The 25,246-nt window shown below is 34.1% G+C and overlaps 1 protein-coding gene across 3 annotated transcripts in view; it reads right to left on the reverse strand.

Moving 5' to 3' along the window:
- LOC127713892 (baculoviral IAP repeat-containing protein 2-like) overlaps window positions 1-25,246 on the reverse strand; it is a 69,371-nt gene that overhangs the window by 16,277 nt on the left and 27,848 nt on the right. The window contains exon 1 of one of the 3 annotated variants that reach the window (XM_052219940.1): window positions 4,159-4,369. The exons of the other annotated variants lie outside the window; for them this stretch is intronic. The gene's annotated coding sequence lies outside the window, so the exon portion shown is untranslated. Of the gene's footprint in view, window positions 1-4,158; window positions 4,370-25,246 lie in introns of those variants that run through there. 3 annotated transcript variants of the gene reach the window in all.

Consider the following 25,246-nt stretch of genomic DNA (forward strand, 5'->3'; position numbering starts at 1 on the left):
CATAAAAAAATCATTGGTATATTCGAACTGTATTTGCCTTATGACAGAACATAGACGTTTTGATGTGAGTGTTTATTAGATATCAAGTATCATTTGAGTATAGTGATAACACAGATACTACCAGAAGTTAAAGTAAAAACCAAGGGAATATTCATGAAATTTGTTAAGTTTTAACTGGAACTAAGTATATCATTTGTGCTGTATTTAGACCCCTCTAACAAGAAATTTGTTTTGCATGCACACGTATAAAAATTGCGGTTTTTATCCAACGCAATCATAGGTTTGAACGTTGTTTTCAATTTAGACTTGTTTATTAATAGAATATATATAGTGATGTTATATTATGTCCTACAATTTTCAACAGTGAATACGTTTATGAACATTATATCAACATACGAGCACCAATTATCAAGGATGCAAGTTAGACTTGAAGGAGAGATTGATTCGATGAAATGTCCATCAGTAAATACTTGACGTTTGTGTATATTGAAAGTATATATTGAATTTTCGGGAAAAAAATTATTAACAGAAATGTATGTAAATAAAATTTCATTTTACAGTTACACCTTATAGCTTCGTACTTTTTTGTATATATGTGACTGTATAATAATATTTACTTAACTTTTCTACAGTTTATATGAAGGAGCATAAAGTTAGCTCAAGTAAGATATTCTGTATTTGATTTTAATGAAGATAGATTATTCTTTTGATATGAATCATTGTTTATTAAATTAAACAGATGCGTATGAAATATATCATATTGTTTAGTAAAACGTTTTACAGGTATTTTGAAGAAATTTCATATTTTCAATAAAGGTGTTTTAACATCACCATAATATCTTATTTACAATCAATCAATTCAAATCAAAAAAAAAAAAAAAAAAACAGAAACAATTTTTTGGTGAACAAAAGACAAAAACTTGTTATTTTTTTTTAATCCAGGCAATAATGTTTAATATGTGTTGCGTTTATAAGAATGACAATGCTTGTTATGATAGAAAATCCTTGCGTTCATTAAAGGATAAAATAAATAGGAGCTGTAACGTTACAATCATGCAACAGTGTCTTAGTTTCACTCTTAATGGCTTCTGTTTTTTTTTTAATTTATAACAATGTGCATGTTTGGCAATAGATTGCATCAAAATTATATTGACACTGCAAGGTAAAAGGTAAAATTAATGTAGGTTAAAAATATCAACACTGCACACAGATGATTAAAACGTCAATACAAAATCAAAATTAAAACAAACAAGTACTATCTTTAAAAAAAGATATCTGACGCATTCAGATGTGAGCATAGAATTTTATCTTTATCATTTTTTTTTATTATTGTTAATAAAATTGCACACAATTTGACGACAAAAGGCTGACGATTCTAAAAGTTGAGGATATGCACTTTTTTCTAAAGAATTAAAAAATATACTGCATGGTACTTAATTAAATGTATATATATAGGTATTTTTCAGAGATAAAGAAGTACCTAGTATAACTGTGAAATAAACATAAACATGAGATATTAGTAGATACAATCTGTAATGAATAACAAGCTTAAAACAGTTTAGATTCATGAAGAAATGGCAATTATAACTATATGTCAAGAATAACTTTAACAAGTAGAGATACAACCTATTTCGGTGTGCATATTGGGGACGGACGGACGCCAAAGGAAGATGATCTATATAATACAGCTTTTGACAAGTAATTAAATTTGCGATATATGTATTTTGACAATTTTTATTTCAATTATAATATTTTGTACTCTTTGGGATTATTATTACGCATTGGAAGCTTTAGTCGATAAGATATATTTATAACACTCGAGCTATTACAAAAATGTATTAATAGCCTAATATTGACCTGGTTGATCTAATGAACCGGTCAGTGATATTTACCTACTCATGTATTAAAGGCTAAGCCTACAAAATCAAACAATTTAACAGTGGTGATAATGGCACCTTCTTTATCTGAATTTACTTTTATTTATCTGGATAATTTCATTTTTAAGTTTGATTTTAAGTTCGTAATGTTCTCCTTTTATTGTAGCATATATCTTTTTTTGTTGGTTTTTGTTCAATTCCATTATTTCGTCCAATCAGAATAAAGATTTGTGACATCATGCATGCCGTTACCATAGTGAAGTGTTCTTTTTAGATGGGTCACACACCGAAATTATACTGACGATCACATTTTTTTCTTGAAACGCAGATGCCAATAAACGATCAGCATTTGTATGAATTGCACATCTACTGTAAATATTGATTATTGAACTTCTTTACATCAACACAATGCTGATTATTTTCAAACCCAGGATAACCCATGACAACCTTATTTCCAATGGGGCCCTTTATAAGTTCCAGCTTAATGCGAGTAAATCTAACATAAGCGTAAACACGGTTATTATATAAAAAAAAATATGTATTGAATCATTCAGAAAAAATACTGAAAATCTTTCACGTTCTTTATCATGTTTATAAATGAGGAGACGTGGAATGATTGCCAATGAGACCATGGAGGATTGCTGCATGATTGTACAGCACCTAATTTATTTGTTACAAATATGTCTGCCAACAAACGGTTTTGTTAAGTGTCATTTGTAATTGTTTCTTAAATGCTTGAGATTAACAATCATACATGTAGCTGAGAAACAGGAATTGTACAAATGACCGGTAATGGACATTTAAGCGAAATGGCAGCTAGAACATTTGAGCGATAAAAAAAAATGACGTTTGAGCACCAAAGTATACTAGGACATTTTAGTGCCGAAATTTTAGGATATTTGAGTGAAAATAAAAATAAGCATAGGACATTTGAGCAAAATAATTTAAAGAAAGATGAAGGAGTACCTCTTCCGTTCTCCAGATATAATCTGTTACCCCTCCCCACCACGGGGAGGTGGAAGTAGAATTTCGAGAATTATAGTTAATAAAATGTGGAGTTTATAACGCACACAGTTAAAACATCTTTTAAATGTAAAAAAAAACAAAACTCTGTCATAAAACTTAAAACTCGGCAATGGCATTATTTACAAGTGAGTAATAAGAAATTTAGAACAAAGAAAATTTGCATAGCCAATGAATTATAGTAGAATGGATTGGTAAGTGTAGAGATTGCGACTACTATAAACCAGACTCAAGCTAGCAGCCACTCGCTAGCAGCCACTACGCTAACAGCCAGTTTTAAGATACATCTAAATACCCAAAAGATGCATAAGATTCAAACTCAACAGAATTGTTTTTAAAATATATCAAACTATGAAATTGTAAAATTAAGAAAACAAAGGTATACATGTCCCTCATCGAAGTATAATGATAACTACGGGATAACCGAATCGTCCTATTGTGTTGCTCATTGTAAGGGTTAGAAATATTATTAGTTATCTGGTGTAATCAGAGGTGTACGGAATTTTACACCGTTGTTGAAAATTCATACACCTATTCGGCGCAGGGGTGTACGGAATTTTACCTCGTTGTTGAAAATTCATACACCCTGAGGCGCAGCCGAATGGGTGTATGAATTTTTAACAACGGTGTAAAATTCCGTACACCGCTGATTACACCAAGATAACGAATTTATTTCCAACAATTATGAACAATTCCTTTACCCATTTTTAAACCGGGATGTAAAATTGAAAAATGCTAATGAAAAATTTCCAGTGTAACATTTTTTCAACGTCGATGTTGCTGCGCATTGTTAAATACTTTTTTTCTTTATTTTTTGGGAAATTCAGAATTTTTTTGTGTTCTTTCGAATATTAATTTTCGGGGGAAAAAATTAAAAATTGAGACTCTTTAGACCTACGTTTGGTCCTCTGGTGAAGACAAACCATGAATTGTCCCATCTGGGCCTTTTGGCCCAATGGACCTTAGACCTTTACCTATCATTTGAATTTAGTGCGTAAAAAATCATTGCCGTAGGGAATTTTTGACAGACATTTAAAAAATACCGGGGTAGGCATCTAAGACTCTTTAGACCTAACTTTGGACCTATGGTGAAGACAAACCATGAGTTGTCCCACCTGGGTCTTTTGTGTGTTATTGTAGTTTCTCTGAGATCAACTCAGGACTACACTACCATTAACTAGCCAGAACCGGTCGAATTACTCGGGTGTAAAATCAAATAAAATATATTTGTTTTAAAAAACTCACTCTTATCTCTTACCTTTTAAAAATATTTTCTTAATTCATATAAAAGTATCACAGGAAATTTCAGGTACAGTTATTATTCCGGCGCTAAAATGTCCTATGATGTCGGCGCTCAAATGATCCTAGTATGTGCATTTTTTTTTCGTCCAAATGTACTATGCCAACAAATGACATAGTAGGAAGGCCGTACAAAAGTCCTGTCTTTCAGCAGGTAAACAGTTTTCTTTTCTATACATAAACCTTAATAAAACGAAAATACACGTTTTTAATAATATTGTTGACTTTAATTTAACCGGATATTATAATCTAAGTTTGTAGTTTATGGAGAATTAAGGTTATGATATGCCCTACCTTATTTGTATGCGTGACCAAGCCAATCCTGTTACTAAAAACCAGAGCCTATATAAACTGGGTTTTTTTTAGATAGAGAGATGATTCGGTAGACAAAAATAACCACACATAAATAGAATTCAAAATTTAAATAAAAATTCTGGCTCTTTTAAAAGTAGTTTTGCAATTTTGACTTTAACAGTCGTAACTTTTACTCCAGAGGGAAAGTTAGGATTTTTAATATCAAAATTAATATTTAAAATCTCGATGTTCAACCCTTATAAACTCAATTTTAGGCTTGAAAGTGATTTTTTTTTTACTTTTAAGGTCTTGAAACGTCGATCTATAATATAAAACTCTATAAATATAGAAATATGGGAGACGGATTTATATAAGTTTTTCCAAACTTGTTTCCGAATCCCATATTTGAACTTTATCTAACATTGTATTGTAATATTTTATTCATGTAATTTTTCATTAATAAATACTGTTTAAACTAAATATAGACAGTGCAATTTCCCTTAGGAACTCCTTTTACGACTACATTGTAACACTGTACCACTTTTACTATGAAGTTTCGTAATTTTTTTTATCCTAGAATGGAAAGTATGTATGCACTACTATTTTTTCAAAGGTCAAAACATAGGGATGTGCGACATATTTTTAACATTTATATACCTCGAACTTCTAAGAGTTTAAACTTAAACTAAAATTCTGTACTACCCCTCCCTTCACATTAAATTGGCGTCTTCCTTATAATTCAATTTGGCCGGTATTTATGTGTATTTATACTGGTAAAATTCTCAAGTTTCTCTATGAGATGAAAATAGAGATCTTAACTGGGAACCAGTAGGTGGCAAAACAAAATATCTCCCAAAAAGAGGCGTGGTTTGTGAAACAGCTGTATTTACAAAGTGCAACCTCAGGCTTTAGGAAAGCCTTATCCTTATGAGTTTTTTACACGTGTTCAACAACGTCTTCATGTTGTCTTTTTGTGTAAATCGGCATTTCTGCGTAAAATATGGTATGAGTGTAAATTCTTATTTCATAGGAATAAGTATATTTAATGCAATTTTTATCTTACTGTGAGAAAAAGATTTGAGCTAGATGTTTGTATTAGAGCACACTTAATTTTAAACCCGTACATTATAGGAAAATATAAAGTTTGTGCGTACGAAGTTTAGAAAAGCGAGGTTCGTCTTTTCGTAACGAATAAAAAAACTTTTATGGTTTCTGATTACTGGGCATGATGTGTCGGAGTATTACTATTAGAGATTTACAATAACTGTACGACTCGGAGTCCGAGTACGAGTACGACTACAAATCATAGTAAGCTGTAGGGGTGATCTCAAAATAATGTGTACGCTAATTTTACCGTGTTCAATCTTTGTGTGGTGATAGAACAAAAACCATTTATCAAATTAATTGACTGTTTTTTTCTGAAGGTGAGAGAGTGCGCTCTTCGTTTAAGCTCGCTTACAGATATGTTCAGAGTTTAAAAACTTTCACGACAAATATGTATTGCTCCAGTTATATGATAATGTTTACCGATGACATAAAAAAAAACTTTTTCAAGTTTAAAAAATGGTTCTTTCATAACTGACGAATTATTTAAAAGGGAATTGGATAATACTATTGTTTTTTTTTTTTTTGGGGGGGGGGTTATTTATTTTGTTTCTACTGTGTATAGTCTTGGGGAATAGTACGGAGCACCTTAAGTGCTATGTAAATGTAAATATTTTCGTTTGCCGGAGCAAACCAGTTTGAAAAACCGTGCGCACACCTTTCAAACAACTGGTGCGCATGACTTTAAAACTCGTGCGTACGACTTTCAAACTCGTGCACACGACTTTCAAACTGATGCGCACGACTTTCAAACTCGTGCGCAAGTTCGTACAGTCAGTCAAACTTTGTTTTAAAGTTATGCGCACGAGTTTGAAAGTCGTGCACACGAGTTTTAAAGTAATGCGCACCAGTTTTTAAAAGTCGTGATCACGAGTTTCCAGGTCTTGCGCATGAGTTTAAAAGTCGTGCATAACAGTTCCAAAGTCGTCCGCATTATCCAACTGGTGCGCACCAGACTAAATTTCCGTCAAACTAAAATATTTATATTTATATAGCATTTAAGATGCTCCGTATATACGTAGTAATGCATACTCCTGTTCGCATTGATTTTGTTACGTTTTTTTTCGGGGGGGGGGGGGGGGGGGTATTTTCTTGTAGCTTCAAGATTAACAAGATCATCATACATATTTTCTGCAGTTCTGGTTATAGCATTATATGTGGCAATTTCTTCAGCGTTCGCTGTAGCATTGCTTGTATTTATATCTCCATTGTCAGGCCCATTATCTATTTTTCGAAATTCAGGTTCCTCTACTGCTCATACAGGAGTGGGTGACTTCTGATCTTCGTCAAGAGAAAGAGGTTAAATTATTTCATCAGCCAGCCCGATATACACCAGACAGAAGATAACCAGAAAGCCGCCATACAAAAAAAGAGAAAGTGTAGGAGGGTCAGATTCATTGCAGAATACCGAGTCTCCGTTGAACATGTTATTGGCAAATTGAAATGTTATAAAGTCACGGGACTCGTTGGTGGCTTCCTCGTCACACACTTAAAGCTATAATTAAAGTTTGCGGCAGTCATTGTTTTGTCAATCGCAGAACACAACTTTTCAATTAATGCTTTAATGATTAAAGTACATTGTTTACAATAATTTCATTATGTTGAGATCGCCCCCGTCATTTAAACGGTCTTACTCTGACTCGTATTCGGACTCGGGTCGGAGTCCTACATTTATTGTAAATCTCTATTAGTGTATCGGACTTAATTAATGTCGTATCATTAACTCGATCTTGCTATCAGAGTTCAACATCAATGCAATCATCAGTTCAATAAAACATATTTTTCGGATTTTGAATAGTTAATTCCCGTCGTTAAAAAACCTAAAGACCGGGTGTTTCTAACCAATGTTCCCGTGCGTTGCTATCTTTTACTCCAGGGAACTTCACGCGCGTTTTCCTTAATTCCGTGGTTGTTCCCAGTGAAAAAATAAATTCTGTAGATTATCCATGAAGTGTGTAATAAACGATTTACTTTTATTATGCCGATCATTGGCATTCATTTAGTAAATGCATCACTTGGCTACCATGTCGTCAATGAACGGCACTATGCAAAAGACAGTTGACGTCACGCCGTCTATGACATAACGCTTGCGACATCGAGCGCTAAATTTGAATTATTCTAGTTTCTTTATCTCTGGATTAAAAACGTCTTATATCCGACTACCTGTAGGGTTACCGTACCCTACATCCCGTAAAAATATGTCAAATTTTCAAATTTCAAAAAAGTTTTTTAAGTAATAAAAAAAAATCATTGTTTCCACTTTAAATTTTGTGCCCGAATTTCCCCCAAAATCGCCCGGTTCGGACTAAGACCGGGGATAAATTCGTTATAGATCTACGTTCATATCCGTAGATATGGGTATTTTAACTCTCTTCAGTACCCTGTACACTCGTACTTCAGTGTGTTAAAATACCCATATCTACGGTTATTAACGTAGATATCTTATATTTGATTTGTCGGTCCGTTTACATAGAGTCCTTTTACGTAACCTCGTAAAGTTTTTATGCTTATCCATATTCAATCAAACTCCATATAATATTTTCTTTTCATAAATTGTCAAGCTGAAATTTGAAAGTGGAAATAGCAAAGTTGGGATATCGGATTTTAAAATGTTTAAACTTTCCGTTTTTAATATTCTAAAGTTTAAAAGTTTAATAGTCAACATTTCCTCAACGTCAGATATCAAGATTAAAAAGGAATTTCTAACTCAAATCTTCATTATAATATATTTAATTAGAAATTTCAACTTTGAACTAAAAAAAACTGTCTACTATGAATGTATGTCTCTTATGCATTTCCATAGTAACATATTGTGTTAAAAGATAACTAATTTCAGTAATTGTCTAGTCGAAAGTGTGCTAGTGGTTGTGCTACCACAGGGATTGAATATGCGTCTAGTGCAAGGTAGTCGAAGACTCTACTCTGCCACTGGCTAGCCTACTTGTAGGTGAAACAGAAAGCCGAGCGCGTCAGTCTTTCTTGCCAGTACAAAGCCTCTACCAGTCTAAGACCTCTGCAGTGCCTCCCAGCGACAGCACACGGTAACTAGGGTCTAGTATCCTAGGCTAAACTGCAGAGGATCTTGGAGTAGCAAGGACCCCAGAGATGTAGTGTGTAGGCCCACCGGTGTGTGGATATGCCCTAACACTCATCAACCTTGCCCCAGCTATGGGTAAATAGCCGGCCAGATAGGGGTTGTAAGCCAGGTAAGGCAACCTGTCTAGGAGAGAGAACTCTAAACAAACTGGGTAGATCACCACTCATCAGCCCAGTAAGGCAACTGATCTAGAGGAAAGGAACCTCAACGACAAAACCCCTGGTCCTCCAAGTTGGGGGTTAAGCATGAGGCTAATAACCTCATCTTATAAAACAACAACTTATTACAGAAATCAACACAAGAAATCAACAAACAGCAGGTATCCATGAGACGACGGGCTGCACAGGCAGCAGTATGACTGTACGAGGAGAAAGCCCAACTCGGGAGGCCTTGGACAGGAACGAATCTTATGGATCCAAAAAAGACAATTAAGATTGGCGCGTGGAATGTGAGAACTATGTTCCAGGTCTCATTAACTGCACAAGTTATAAGAGAGACGGAAAGGTAACAACTAGGAATATTAGGCATCATTGAATGCATGTGGACAGTCAGGAAAAATAATCACACAGGGTCATACCATCATATACTCCGGCAGAAATGACAACCAACATACAGAAGGAGTGGCAATCATTATGAATAAGGAATGTACAAAGAGCTTGATAAAATGGAAACCTATAAACGAGCGATTGATCAGAGCTCGCTTTAATTCCAGCTATGCCAAGACAACAATTATTCAGTGCTACTCGCCTACGAACGATGCGGAAGAAGAAATCAAAGACGCTTATTATGCAGCTCTTCAGGCTCAGATTAACAAAACACCACAACATGATGTCCTTCTTATTATAGGAGACCAAAATGCTAAGGTTGGGAAAGTAAATACAGAACATGAAAGAGTTATGGGAAAAGAAGGTCATGGCGTAATGAATGAGAATGGAGAGAGACTGGCAAATATGTGTTCAACTAATGGGTTAGTAATTGGAGGAACCCTATTTAAGCATAGAGACATACACAAAATTACCTGGAATTCTCCAAACAACAGGGACAAAAATCAGATTGACCACATCATCATAAATGGCAAATGGAGACGATCATTACTCGATACCCGAGCATTTAGTGAACAGCGACTATCATTAAGTTATAGCTAAACTCCAACTGAAGCTAAAAAAGGTACAGGACAATAACAAACCTAGGAGAAAGATCATCAATGTCAACCGTCTGAAAGAACCTGAAATCAAACAAAAGTTTGTCATTGAACAGATTTCGAGTATTAGAGGATCTTGATCAAACTGAAGACAGTTCCATAGAAAAGAAATGAGAAAACATCAAAGAGGTGTATCAAAAGACAAGTGAAAAGATCATTGGCTTCCGTAAGAGCAGCAATAAACAATGGTTAACATCAGATACATGGAAAGAAATCGATGAAAGAGCAAAACTTAAAGAAAAGGTCCTCAGTACTAGATCATCAAGATTAAAAGAACAAACACAGAAAGAATATGCAGAAAAAGATAAGGAGGTGAAGAAAAGAGCTAGAAAAAATAAAAGGAACCATCTGGAAGAACAAGCTGAAGAAGCAGAGAAAGCTGCCGCAAGAGGTGATATAAGTACAGTCTACAAGATCACAAAAGAACTATGTGGACAATCCAAACAACCACCTCCAGTAAAAGACAAAAATGGAAAAATTATTACAATTGAAAGGGAACAGGCTGCCCGTTGGGTAGAACACTTTAAGGCTGTTTTGAATAGACCAGAGCCAATAAACGAATTTTAGGGAGCACCCCAACTTGAAGATCTAGATATTAGCACTGACCCACCATCTAAAGAACATGTAACAAAGGCAATTAAATCCATGAAATCAGGAAAGGCAGCAGGCATAGATGGACTTCAAGCTGAACTACTGAAAGCTGACATCACCACAGCAAAAGCCATACTACATGATCTCTTCAAAGACATATGGGAAGAAAATAAAATCCCTGAAGACTGGGCAAAAGGTCTCATCGTTAAACTAACAACGAAAGGTGATCTTGGGAATTGTGACAACTGGAGAGTAAAGTGTTTTGCAGAATACTGTTAAACAGGATAGACTCCGAACTGGATGACAAGTTGAGACAGGAACAAGCTGGGTTTCGAAAAGGGAAAGGATGCATTGATCAGATCTTTGCTCTTATGAACATCATTGAGCAATGTATAGAATGGAAGACACCTCTATATATCCACTTTATTGATTTCAAGAAAGCATTCGACAGTCTACACACAGAGACTCTTTGGACAATCCTTATGTCATATGGAGTACCACACAAGATCGTAGCACTGATAAAATGCTTTTATACCAAATTTGAATGTGCTGTGATACTTAACAACAAGGAAACTGACTGGTTTGAAGTCAAATCTGGAGTACGACAGGGCTGTTTCATCTCACCCATCTTATTCCTGGTTGCCATTGACTGGGTGATGAGGAAGACCACCAGTGACAAAAAAAGAGGCATCACATGTTCAATGTTTACAACCCTTGAGGACATTGACTTTGCTGATGATATAGCACTCCTGTCATCAAAACAAGACAATATGCAGGAAAAGACAAACCGGCTCAGCCATTTTGCAAGCCAAATTGGACTAGAATTGAACGCAAAACAGTAATGTTAAATCTATCCTTCTGTATGGAAGTGAATGCTGGAGAGTAACAAACACAGATATGAGATCGCTCTCAAGTTTCCACCACAATTGTCTGAGGCGAATTTGCAAAATCTTCTGGCCAAACCGTATTTCAAATGAACATCTCCTTGAAATGACTAAGTCCACATGTATCCTAAAAGAAATACAACAGAGGCGCTTCAGATGGCTGGGGCATGTTCTCATGATGCCTGTATCCAATATAACCAGGATAGCTCTTAGATGGACACCCCAGGGGAAGAGACCAAGAGGAAGACCCAAACCACCTGGCGTCGAACAATTGAAGCAGAACTGAAGGAGCTTGACATTACCTGTGGAGAAGCCGAAACAAAGGCTAAAGACAGAGCTGGTTGGCGAAATCTTGTGGCGACCTTATGCTCCACCAGGATCGAAGAGGATAGGTATGTCTAGTCGAAAACAGAAACTAGCACTCGAACACGTACTATTTGTATTTCCGGTATTTCACAGTATGTTCGTTTCACATGTATTCAACATAATAACAGTGTTATTCTTTTCAAAATAAACAGTATTCATAAGCTCAAGATCAGAAAAATATAGACCATAATGTAATCAAATTGTCACAGAATTGATGTTTTATAAAACAGAATAGGTTACCTTTTTTGTTTAACGATTTATCTTACAAAGAATACAACTACATGTAGTAGGATGTATCGATGGAAAACCCTGAAACGAGTTTAAAATATCTTTCAGTGGTTATACAAAATGATTAAAGTTAAGTATGAACAAATTAAAAAGCCATATATCCACAATAAATCAATAAATCAATACATAAGTAGTTAAATGTTTACAACTACGTGTATAAGGATATACAGTTGTGAAAACTTCTCACTGCCGATTCCTTAACGTCTATTAAAATAACTTTCAATCAAGGTTAAAGTCATATGAAACGATTTTTTTTTTTTTTTTGTAATTACAATGTTTAGGAAATAATTGAACCAATGCCTGCATATAAACTAATAAACTATTAACAAATATACCGAACTCCAAGGTAAATTCAAAAGGGAGGGAGTCCATGAAAACTGACAAAACCAAACACTAGACTTTATCAATTAACCAACGGAACGATTAGAAAACAACTGTCATATTCCTTACTTAGAATTTCTGAAGAAAATGGAAGAGGTTTAAGCCTAGTTTTATAACTAGTTATTCCTCTCACTTGTATGACATTTGTTTATTGTCAAAATAGACAAAATTGGGTGCGCAACTCAAAAAGACATAACTGGTTAATATGACAATAATTGAATCCAGCAGCCAAAACTGTGTAAACATACAGACCAAACAACACAACTGACTCAAACTTTAGCTGCTAATTAAGTTTCGGATTTGTTGCCGAAGTGTACTGGATAGTAACCTTGATAAACAATCAACACAGAACCATGGAGCACATGAACAATAAGTGAGTTGATAGAGTGATATTCTTTTTATATATATTTTTCATGCGTTTCCATTTATTAATTAAACTTTGCCATAACAGTTGTCAAATGATTTTGTTTATTGAATTGTTATTTCAGAATCAATTAAAACTATTAAACTTCCAATGTACGTTTGTTTACATTCTTGTAATCAAAGTTTTTCCCTCGTATTGGCGCTGTGCGGTTTCTGAAGTTGTAACGAGAGTAGAGTACGGGAAGACATTCGATCATTATCAGTACATTTCTGAAGATTTTAATAAGATCAAGGATTGTCTTTAGCAAGAAAGACCATGCACACTTGTTGTATAGTAAACACGTAACCATTCAGGTATATAAAACAGATTCAACTTTTTTATTTAAATTTGAAGTTTCATATGACTTAAAGTATAATCAAACTATCGTATTTGCAGATTTCCTTAATAATAAATAAACGAATGAATGAAACGACATAATGTAACAGGATGCAAATAGTTTAGAAAGTTAATGATCATTTAATAACAACATTTATCATGATTGCATTTACGTCAACTTTTAGTTACTTACAATGTTGTACTTTTAATTTCTTGGAGGGCAAATTTTGTTTGCAACAGTTAAGCATGTATCATTTTCTCTCGTTCCCTTTGTTGATTGAGTTATATAAATCATTTGGTAAATCAAATTGCCCTCTTGTGGATTTTAAAAAGGCATTTCCTACCGTGTGGATATTAGAGTTGTAGAAAAAAAAGATACAAAGCCAAAAGCATGGGTTCAAATCCCATCGAGAAGAGAACTAAATGAGGAAGGGCCAATCTCCAATGTATTTGTTTCACTCACAGGATCAAAAGCTAACAGTTGTCAAATCATGATACAGCGATTTTTCATATTAAAGAGTCTATGTCCTTTCTTCGATGTATTTTTTGATATTTTTACCTATTTCAATAAAATTAAAAGTCATACCGAACTCAATTTTTCCGTTGAATGAATTTTGACGCAAAATTACCAATTTTATATGTTTTATGTACAACTTTGCGTCAAAGGGTGTCTCTTATCAAAAGTAAATAATTTGTATACGAAAGATACCATATAATTTTACTTCCAAACACATATTTGTTTTCGTTAAGGTCATGCAATAAAGAGGAATCTTTCTTAACATTTCGACACACAAAGTCGTTGTTGATATACATTCTCGAAATGTGCAAAAAAGATATACCTCCAATACAAAACACGCAGCAGCTGTGATACTGTTAGGATGTTCGCTAGTCTTGATTTTGATTTTCGTCAGATATTCGGAATCATCTGGTTTTATCCATGTAGTTCAATCAAAGAATTATTGTGTAACACGAAAAGAACTGTAAGCGGTAGGTTACTTCATTAAATATTTAAGACATCACTTAATTGGTCGTCGTTTCATACTGAGAACGGACCACATGGCTTTCCAAATTCAAGGACCCGGAGAGTAAAATAATGAGATGGATATAACAATTTAGCAGTTATGACTTTAAAAGAGAGGCGAAAGATACCAGTGACATTCAAACTCATAAGTCGAAAATAAACGGGCAACGTCATGGCTAAAAAAGAAAAAGACCAACAGACAAACATTAGTACACAAAACACAACACAGAAAACTAAAGACTGAGCAACACGAACCCCACCAAAAACTGGGGGTGATCTCAGGTGCTCCGGAAGGATAAGCAGATCCTGCACCACATGTGGCACCCGTCGTGTTGCTTATGTTAGTACAAACCAGGTAATAAGTCTAATTCGGTAGGTCACATTCGGGGAAAAGGGGATGGGATTGTAGTTACGACATTAGGAACATATCTGCTATCATCTGTGGAACGGATATTCCATAACGGTCAACCAACTCGTGATTGCGTCCGTGAAATTTACGAAGGGATGCTTTCAACTTCACCACTTGGAACTCTTGGTTTAATAGCTTCCTTGTGAGCAGCAACCCTCTATCAAGGAATCTTATTAGGAAATACAAGCCCTGGAATATCGTATTAACTGAGAGATATATATTCCGTATGGATGCGCTGCTGGAATGTTGCTACATAGAAATGGAAAGTTCACAATTAGGAAGCTGAAGTCATCTCTTCTATCGTATTTTTGTTTTTAACAGACCTTCATTGTCAATTTCTAGATGCAAGTCAAGATATGAGGCAGACTTAACTGTATCTGTTGTATCCTTTATTTCAAGTTCGATGGGACAGGTGCGTTCAACATAGTCACCAAATTTTGAATCATTTAGTGAGAAAAGATCATCTTTATAGCGGAACGTAAAGGTAAAGGATACTGCTATCTTCTTTTCTTTCTTCCTAAGAAGTTCCTGTATGAATTCAGCCTCATATGAATATAGGAACAAGTCGACAAGAAGAGGGGCATAGTTGGTTCCCATGGGAATGTCGATTGTTTGTTGAAAAACACGTCCTCCAAACGCAATAAATATGTTGTTAATCAAGAAATGAAGCATCTTGATAATGTCAGTTTCAGAAAATCTTTTGTTTGAATCAGAGTGATTTTTTTACGAAGTATGATTTATCCCTCCCTAAGACAAGATACTTGTATCTACGTTGGCCATTCTTTTTTATGAAACTAACTCTTTCAATTTGTCTTTTAGTTTCGAATGGGGAATACTTGTGTAAAGTGTAGAAAAGTCAAATGTTTTAATACTATTGCCAGATGAAAGAGTCTTAGATTGTATGTATTCTGAAAGATCTATGGAGTATTTTAGTATCCACATCTGATTCACGCCACCTCTAGAATAGGTAGTTTCACAATAACTTTGAAGCCCGGCTTTGATTGCTGATAAAATTGATGCTATTAATTTAGAAAGAGGTTTCCTGGAGCACTTGGAAGACCCAGCAATATAACGTTGTTTGTAAGGACACTTTAATATGTAGTTTAGGTATCCAATACAGTGATGGAAGATCCAGTTCTTCATTTTTGGTTGAAATTCCAAAGGAACATAGAACAGACCTATGATTGTCCAGGATTTCCTCTTTGGTAAGTGTCGTGGGGGTATATATGTTAAGTTTCCACGTGAATTGTCAATACCTAATTCATTTATCAAGCAGTTTATGTAATGTGATTTACACACAAAAACGATGTTGTTTGGGGCTTTATCTGCGGGGACAACAACATATTTGTCACGGAGGAAGGACAAGTGTTTTGCAACATTTTGGGTCTTTAAAGATTGATGTCGCATGGGTATTCATAGACCCGTTCAGTTTCTCAATTCTGATTTGTATCAACGACTTCATACCTTAAGATTATTCAGAGGCTTCGAAGTATTGACATGCAGATGCACTTTCTAGAATTGTTGTGGAAAATAAAGAGTTCGGTTAACAGTGCAATTTACCAAGGGTTTATGTCTATAATTAATGATAAGTTATAAGTGATTGGATTACAAACCGTAGTACACATTGTAACAGCATGAATATAATTCATCAACAATACAAAATTAAAAATTCACAAAGTTTTCATGATATTGACGAACACGTTACGGGGAACTTTTTTCGAAAAGTAGAGGACCGAAGAGTAATTCGTCGAACAAGCAAACGTGTGCGAAAAGTTATCGAAGTTTTTGGACAGGCCATTTGGAAATAGTTGAGAAACTTTTCGACGTTTTATACAAAATCAAGCATTTGCAAATTCTCCGACCTTTATATAAGTTTATGTTACTAAATATAGAAAGTCTTAATAGAACTATGTGCGATTAATCATCTGTATTGATTATACATTTCGTTTCAGGAATAAGAATAGGAATTCCAGAGTTCTGAAAGAGGGAATTCTGATGTTTTCTTTTTTTTGTTGATACACTCCATCCATCCAGTCGGAGCCCAAGTGATTCGCCGAATGATCCGTCCAAGGATTTGACCAGAACATATATATAAGGGAGGACGGAACCTTCAAGTGGACAGTTGTGAGAACGGCAGCGTCATTACATTTCATACCGCCGTCGTGTAGACACTTATTGATAATTCTACATGTTCTAATGGGATAAATATTTCATTGATTAGTGACATTGTATATTTTCAGTTATAATATTCTAGTCCGGAATACGTGCCTCAATAACAGTTAAATTATTTGATGTAAATTGTGATTATATTTTGATTTCTCAATATAACATTTGTGTCATTTAATTTGTTTGTTAGTCATCTGCCTGGCCCTTAGAAGTTTACATTACATATGTATAACAAACCAGGGGCCTGTTTGTCGAAGTGGTAGTAGGACTACGACGTGCCTTAAGATTATTTATGGGCATGTATTTGTCCTAAGTAGGTTTAATAAACATGTCGTATATTAGGAAATGTCATAGGAATTGTCCTATGTTTATCAGACATGTCGTTTATTAGGAAATGTCATAGGAATTGTCCTATGTTTATAAGACATGTCGTATATTAGGAAATGTAGAAGGAAATATCCTATGTTTAGGACACACTATAGGTACAATATTGACATTTATACACAAAAAAAGATTATCAAATTCGTAGTAAAATTGTTAAAATTCCTTTTATATGAAAGATGCACCAGCTGTTCTTTTGAACCTCTGTAAACTATGAAACCGTGACACTTCGAATTCAACTCAATCGATTATATTGAGTTGTCACTATTTACAAATAATGTGTTCAATTCTTGTATAAAACATATTAACTATATTGTTTTGCTTTTGTTTTGTTTCATAAAGTTTAGGTGTACAATAATTAGATCTATTTCATTTATTATCTTTATAATTATAATTATTCTTATTTGATAAATTTGATGCTTGTTTATATATTATTTATTTTTTATTTCCATTTTCTTTCACGCTAACACTCAGGACAGCGGTAAGACATCCAAGCTGAAAAAGTCCTTAGATAGCTTCTATGTGCATCCTCGAACATGTCGTAAATCAGTACTAACATATTATTTTATCTATTTCTTATGTCAAATCCTAGGACATGCCCCTAAATTTTATGTGAGATCACGTTCACTAACCAACAGTTCTCAATTTGTTCGTTTGTATACATTAATTGTCTTCACAGTGATATGTTGTTGACATCTGATTTGGTCGGTTTCAATTTTTTCAGTTTGTATTTTACCCTCTAAATCTTAAGTTTAAATTCACTCTGGCTTAACTTTCCAATGAAAATCATCTAGATACAAAACGAATGTTTGTATGTTAAATGCGCTTTTCGTTGCATGCAACATTAGAATCATCTGATTTACTTGCCAACTAATATGCTGCAAAGTATGAAATTTCGTGGAGGTAGGCATATAAGGTTTGCATTACAATATTTGAATTGTCTGTTTCCTTCACAAGCTAGGATATTGTTGCTCTACTTTAAAAATTATGTGCCATCTTTTTTTAGCTTGTTAAAGTTAATGGCAGCAGAATTGGATACGTTTTTTTTTATCGTGTTATTTTTTTACGACAGATAGTAAAAACAGGCAAAGCGTGTGGTTTAACCCCGCCTAAATTTCGCCTGTACCGAGTCATGCTATCTTTACCATGTGCTGTTCGTTGTTGTTTGTCTTTGTTTGTATGTCTTTTTTTTTTAGGAATCGATTGTTGGTGATGCGGATGGTTTGTTGTACTGTCTATTTTTTGTAATTGCTATTTTCGCATTTATGTATTATTTGATAGGGTAGCAGATCATTCCATTGTTGTTTAAAAGTGTTGCATCTGTGTTTTACAACTTTACAATCTTGTTTGGTAAATTCTGCCAGCATCAGTAAAATTTATTTGCTCATCTATATCTTCTTTAACTTGCTGATATGGTCATTCATATTGTGTGCTTCAATACATAGATGTATATTTATCGACATCTTGCCCTTAATGCCTCTCAAATCGCTTCTCTTTAGCGCTCTTGTTAGTAGTGAGTTGTGAGCTTGCAGATTATGTTAGATGGCACGCTGTGAGTTTGAAATGTTTAACAACAATAAAAAAAGCAGTTCTTCACCTTTGCCATTTGCCTGAATTTGTCGTATCAAAGAGGTACTGCCAAGTTCCCTTGATTTTTTTCCATTTTAAAGAATGACTTTCAACCTTTACTTAAATTAAGGATGCTCGCTGCTAAGTTTCAAAATAACAAATTTTTCCAAAGACTGTTATTTCTTGATAGTATATAAATAACAGATCTGAAATAAAAAAGCGTAAACAAATGAAAAGCCCTAGTCCTTGATTTTGAAATATAAGCCCTTAAAAAATTTGGCGGGAAACGATTCTCTCTAAATTTTTCATGTACTTAACATTATCACCCTTTTTTTTCAAAAACTATAAAAAAAAATAACAAGGTTTGTTTAAGATTTTCCAAATGGCCTTTAAAACTATTTGTAATAAAATAATGAAGAGAAAAGTACGGGTTATCATAATTCTTCATAGCTTTGCATAAAGTTCTGCCTGCGTATCCTATTGCTCCTTGAATTTTAGACAAAACTTCTCCTATTCCGACATGACCCGCATTTGTTTCCAATATAAACTATTCTCCGTAAATTTCTGGATACGCAAATACAGGAAAAGTTGAAAGCATACCAGTTATTGTTTTTCCTGGCTCACGTGTCGCACGATAGAAAGTTTTTTTTATACTTAAACAGATTATCTTTAAGGAAACGGACAAAATCTGCAAAATCAATTGTCCATTCCCAGGGAGCTGTCAAAATCCTTGATAAATCTACCTTGTTGAGAAATCACTCCAATGAACGATCTGAATTCGAAAACATTAGTCCGGGTTCCATCCTGACTAATATCAATATCTAAGAAGGATTCGTCCGCACACTTTCTGTTGACTCAATATGTCCGAGATACTCTACCTCGTGTTTAAAAAACATACACCTCGCGGCCTTAAGCTTTAATCCAGCTCCTGATATCCTTTAAATGACTTTCTGCAAATTAACTTATTTAGCATCTAGGTACAAAACTAGAACATGTCACTGCAATCCTCGCATTACTGTCTCAATAATTCTTGGAAACGTAACTCCTGTGCTACACATATATATACATCCCTCTATTATAGGGATCGGATACACATCTTTGCTTGTCTTGTTCAATTTCCTGCAATCAACACACAGGCTACATGAAAGATTTTTTTCTTTTGTACTTATACCGAACCTTACGACCATGATCTATTGGACTTTTCATCAACTTCTTAATGTCATCATCAATCTCTTGAAGTGTAAAAAGAGATATTCCTCATGGAAGTTCTTTTACTGGAATGTTTAAATTTGATACTATGCATACCTTATGTTGTTTTTTCTGGCTCTCTTGTCGAATCATAGAAAGGTTTTACAAAGTATCTTTATACTTACACAGAATTTCTTTAAACTTCTCGCTTTCACATTCAATAAGGTTTTCTCACCCATTCTTGTTCATGTATGTCAGAGTTCCTTCTTCCATAAAATCAATGTTATTTACGATTTTCTGAGCTTGAAAAAAATAATCGAATACGAGTTCCTTTGAAAGACAAATATCGCTTTCACCAGGGTTTAGAATAAATATGCGTATTTGATGCATTCACTGAAAATCTTCCAATGGCCAGATCATATTTCTATATGAAATTACCATCACAAAACGTCTGCATTATCTTCGCCGCAAACTTTTCTAGTGAGCTTAGAATTTTTGTGGTTTCCATTGCTAGAAAACGACTAGATCGTACATTGACACATTTTTGCTCAAGCGGAGGTCTGAATCCGTCTATATCTAGGGATCCCAAATCAACATTTCAATGACGTAGATATTTGGAAGTAAATCTTTGCCAAATAGATTTAGATTCATATTTCCAACCTAAATTGGAAATGCATCACAATATTTACCAAAACTAATGTTCATTACAGCCGTTCCTTATATTTTCAGTGTACTTCCATCAGCAGTTTCAATTTGTATATCTACTCGGCTCAGCACAGGTGTACAATCCGGCATTATACTATTGAAGCACTCTCTTATGATAAATGTTCTCCTGGATTCGGTTTCAACGTTCCAAGAAATAGCGGATCCTCAATCATTCTGTCAATCATCATCCTTAAATTTCCTATAAATCTAGCTATCGCTGTTATATTATCTTGCCTGTCGTTCGTCTGTTACTCTTCACTGGTAGGATTTTTGAATGGTTTCGTTCATTTTAGTATCCTGCACACTCATATATATATCCTTTCTAGACAACCTTTCCTTACTAGTAACACCACTTGTGAAAGGCATCATAGCACTCGTCGTCACAGCATCTTGTAACGTTTTTGGTCGAGAACATCTAACCTATAGTCTAAACTACTCTGTTTCACCACAAGCATCAAGGAAAGTCTTTATACTATCTTCCTGAACTTTGTCTGGGCTATCAGGATAAGCTCGTTTATACAGGTCTTCAATGGATAGTCCTAGATTCCTTCAAGTCTCTCCAGATTTACGTTTCCTCAATTTTGCTTCTACAAGATACGTTTCCTTCATATTAGAGTACCCAAAGCTAAGTTCCATTTTCTGCAAAAGTGAGTTCCGGTTCGTAATTTCACTATTGGGTAACTCCTGCACATAAGCATCTGCTTTACATCTAAGGTAAGAAAAACTAGCCGTGTTTTCTTCTGCCCATTTATTCCATCCCGCAATGTTCTCGTAGTACCGCAAAAAGTCAAACCAAACTAAAAGTCCCATTAAATGATCTTTTGGCATACATTACGGACTGCTTAAATGACTTTAATTTGTCTTTCCCTGAAAATTGTAATAATTCACTTGGCCCTTCTTGCTCAAATTGTAATTTCTTCTGCATTTTTGTCTTTTTCCTGATAAGTCACTTCGGGTGAAATAAAAATTCTTTGCATTTGTCGGCTGCACAACGCACTTCCATTCCCCGTATCCGTACGCGTTTTATTTTCCTCTGACATTTTTATAATCACTGTCAGCAAAAATAGAATGAATACGAATGTACAAATCACTACACAGTTTACTTTAAACCAGCAAACATAATCGTGCCACGGTTCCATCAAATTGGAATATTTTCACCCGTTTAATTCCTACTGTTGTCAATAACATGTTTAAAGGGGTAAATTCAGTAAATAAATATACGTCATCAGGGACCGCCCATTTGGGGGAGAGCTTTCTGTATAAAACTGAAGTCATGTGCTCTTCTGATTGGTAGATAATGTTTGTAATAAATATTTTTTGATAGATGGATAAAAACTAGAGTTGAAAAAAAATAAAAAATAAATGCTGAATGTACTAAATTTTTTTACTACAGGGTTGAAAAGTAATGGGGGTCAGTGAAGGAATTAAGTGCGAATCTACAGTGTTTGTAAACAAGGCCATGTGAATGCCCAAAAATGCCGCATGACCCTATGTTTTTATTGTTGCAAATGATAGGGCTACATTTGTACTTTCATGAATGATATATGAAATTTTCTAATTTCTAAAGGTAAATCAGGTATAAATTTAATTCAAGACATAGATTAGCATTACAGTCAATGGGAGATTTTTTACTGAATTTACCCCTATAGGAAAATATGCATTCTGTCACTGTACTTGTCCAAGGCCACACAATAATCACAAAACTTATTTCCTGTGTATATTAATGTAATGGAAGCATTTTGGAACCATTTGAAGTTGTTTTTTACACAAATTTCTATGTTTAACTCGGCTATCCAAGATGCACTGAGTGTACTGTGAGAGGAAGCATGGGGTATATGGTAAAAATCAGTTTTTGTGTCCAGATTGAAAGAAACAATAGAAATTACACTTGAGAGTTATGATATCAATGAAAGGCATAAATATTCCCCCCATTTTACAACACATTTTGCACATATTTCTCCTCATTATGTGTAAAATCATATGGAAAATCAGAATTACCTCCCTTTGACAGTGTATTTTTTTTTAGCTGTGTTTCACCATGTTAAGTTGTAGAACAAGTTGTAAATAAGCACTTTTCAAGTATTTTAACACTTGAATAATCTGACCGCATGAAGATATTCATTTATTTTTACATAACGCATTGCGTTTCTTTATTTAAAAAAAATTGTAGATAACTTTTATGATTACATGCCCATCATCTATGAAACTAGTGTTGAAATGTTTGTAATTGGATTACTATGTTAAATAATTGCTTTTAAATATTCTAAATTGTTACTTTAATCTTCCAAATGCAAAGTTTGGTCATACCCAGTCTTATTTTTTCATATTTGGCACTTTTTTCTACTTCAGTTTTGTCTGTCTAGTTTTGGCGAAGAAACCATCCTGATGTTGGGGTAACAGGAATTTCTGCAGAGTGATTGTCAATGACATTTTGTGAACTTTACAAGTAATTAAAACACAAATTTAGTAAAATGAAACATAATTGTTGTTTTTTTTTGTATGAAACTGCTTAAAAAAGCCTTTGAAAAGTGTTTTTGTGGTCTTTTCAGGGTATTTAATCAAAAACTTCCATATAAGGCAAAATTTAACTAAGAGTACATCAAGACTTTAGTTTCTAGATGTACTTGCAATACTGGTCAAAGCAAACACAGAAAACAATTCATATTTATTAAGCATAGTATTTTACACCATTCTTTTACAAACAGTCAATATGCAACTTTATATACCAAATATACATTGGCCGCAGTATGGGCTGTAGTATAAATTTTCCTCTATCTTTACAAGTTCAGCATTTATGAATGTTGTATTGAAACTGGAACTTTAAAATTGGATACATTACATGATTATTACAAAAAAAGAGGGAAAAGCTACTAAAAAGTCCCTTATAGGGGTAAATTCAGTAAATAAATATACGTCATCAGGGACCGCCCATTTGGGGGAGAGCTTTCTGTATAAAACTGAAGTCATGTGCTCTTCTGATTGGTAGATAATGTTTGTAATAAATATTTTTTGATAGATGGATAAAAACTAGAGTTGAAAAAAAATAAAAAATAAATGCTGAATGTACTAAATTTTTTTACTACAGGGTTGAAAAGTAATGGGGGTCAGTGAAGGAATTAAGTGCGAATCTACAGTGTTTGTAAACAAGGCCATGTGAATGCCCAAAAATGCCGCATGACCCTATGTTTTTATTGTTGCAAATGATAGGGCTACATTTGTACTTTCATGAATGATATATGAAATTTTCTAATTTCTAAAGGTAAATCAGGTATAAATTTAATTCAAGACATAGATTAGCATTACAGTCAATGGGAGATTTTTTACTGAATTTACCCCTAAAACTCCTCGTACTGGTCATAACCGGATACGACTAAGGACACGAGGCATAAGGTATATTGATTTTCTTACAACTTGTCTGATGACCTTTGTTTCTACCAACACAAGTAAAATCCAAAGGACAAGTGTCATATTAAGTACGGTCTCCATTTTGAATTTCCCATTGTAAATTTAACATAATAAATATCACACTTAAGGTTATGTATTCCTCGTCTTCTTGAATCAGCTATCCCATCGATGCAACCATTTGTAACGTAATCTTTTAATGTTCAAATTAAATAATACAAATGTTCAACTAAGAAATCTTAAAATGTTAAATGTTATTAATCAATGAAATATAGTATCACTAGAATTATCACTCAGTGCATATATGACGGAGGTATGTATTTTGACTCTTTCTAAATGTTCCCGTCGCTTATATATGTCCTTTGGCCGGATCCATAGACGGATCCATCGGCAGATAACTTGGGCTCCGACGGGGCGGAGAGTATCAACAAAAGAAAACGCCAAACGTGTAAAACAATAAGATAAATTTACTCTTAAATACTTCCTTATCACGCAAAACATAGTAACGATGAATGAAACTAATTTTCTACGACATAACTTTATTACATCTGAAAGTAAGGCTAAACTATTGAAACTGTGAGTAAAATATTAGAACAATAGTTACCTACCTTATTATTTGAGACAATTTATCACTGTCATATGAGGAAGTAAATGCATGGATTGAAGTTACTCTTACAATGAATCGGCATTGACTAGGAACATTTTTATCTCATTTGTATATTATAAGTTTCTTCTTAGAAGTATATTTGTATCGTAGGAATAATAGTTTGTTTTGATATATATCTAAAAGATCTATAAGATACTCTTCTTGAAAATTTTTACCAAGAATTTCCTGGAATAGTTTAAAACCACGATATATGTCAAGTGTTACGTTCATTACCTTAAATTCATATAGTTTACGTCCGATTAATCATTTAAAGTTGAAATTTTTGGAAGGCTTATGTTACAGAATGGAAGCTGGTTGACTTATAAATAATGTGCTTCAACATCTTCAGTTAGGAATGAGTAGTGCTTGTGTAAGTGTAGGGGAGATAAGTCAAAATTGTTATGCTATCGGTATCTGAAAGAGACTTGCATTGTGCATGCTCTAACAGATCTTTGAAATTTTAAGTATCCACATCTGATTCACACCACCCCAAACGATTCAAATGATAAAGTAACTCGAAAATGTCTCTTTGAATGTGTTTAGTTGTTAAGAAAAAGATTTTGTGTTCCGTTTCAGTCTTCGCGGTGTATATGTATATGAGATCACATTTCAAAG

This window comes from Mytilus californianus, unplaced genomic scaffold (genome assembly GCF_021869535.1).
Source record: "Mytilus californianus isolate M0D057914Y unplaced genomic scaffold, xbMytCali1.0.p SCAF_1, whole genome shotgun sequence".
Taxonomy (NCBI): domain Eukaryota; kingdom Metazoa; phylum Mollusca; class Bivalvia; order Mytilida; family Mytilidae; genus Mytilus; species Mytilus californianus.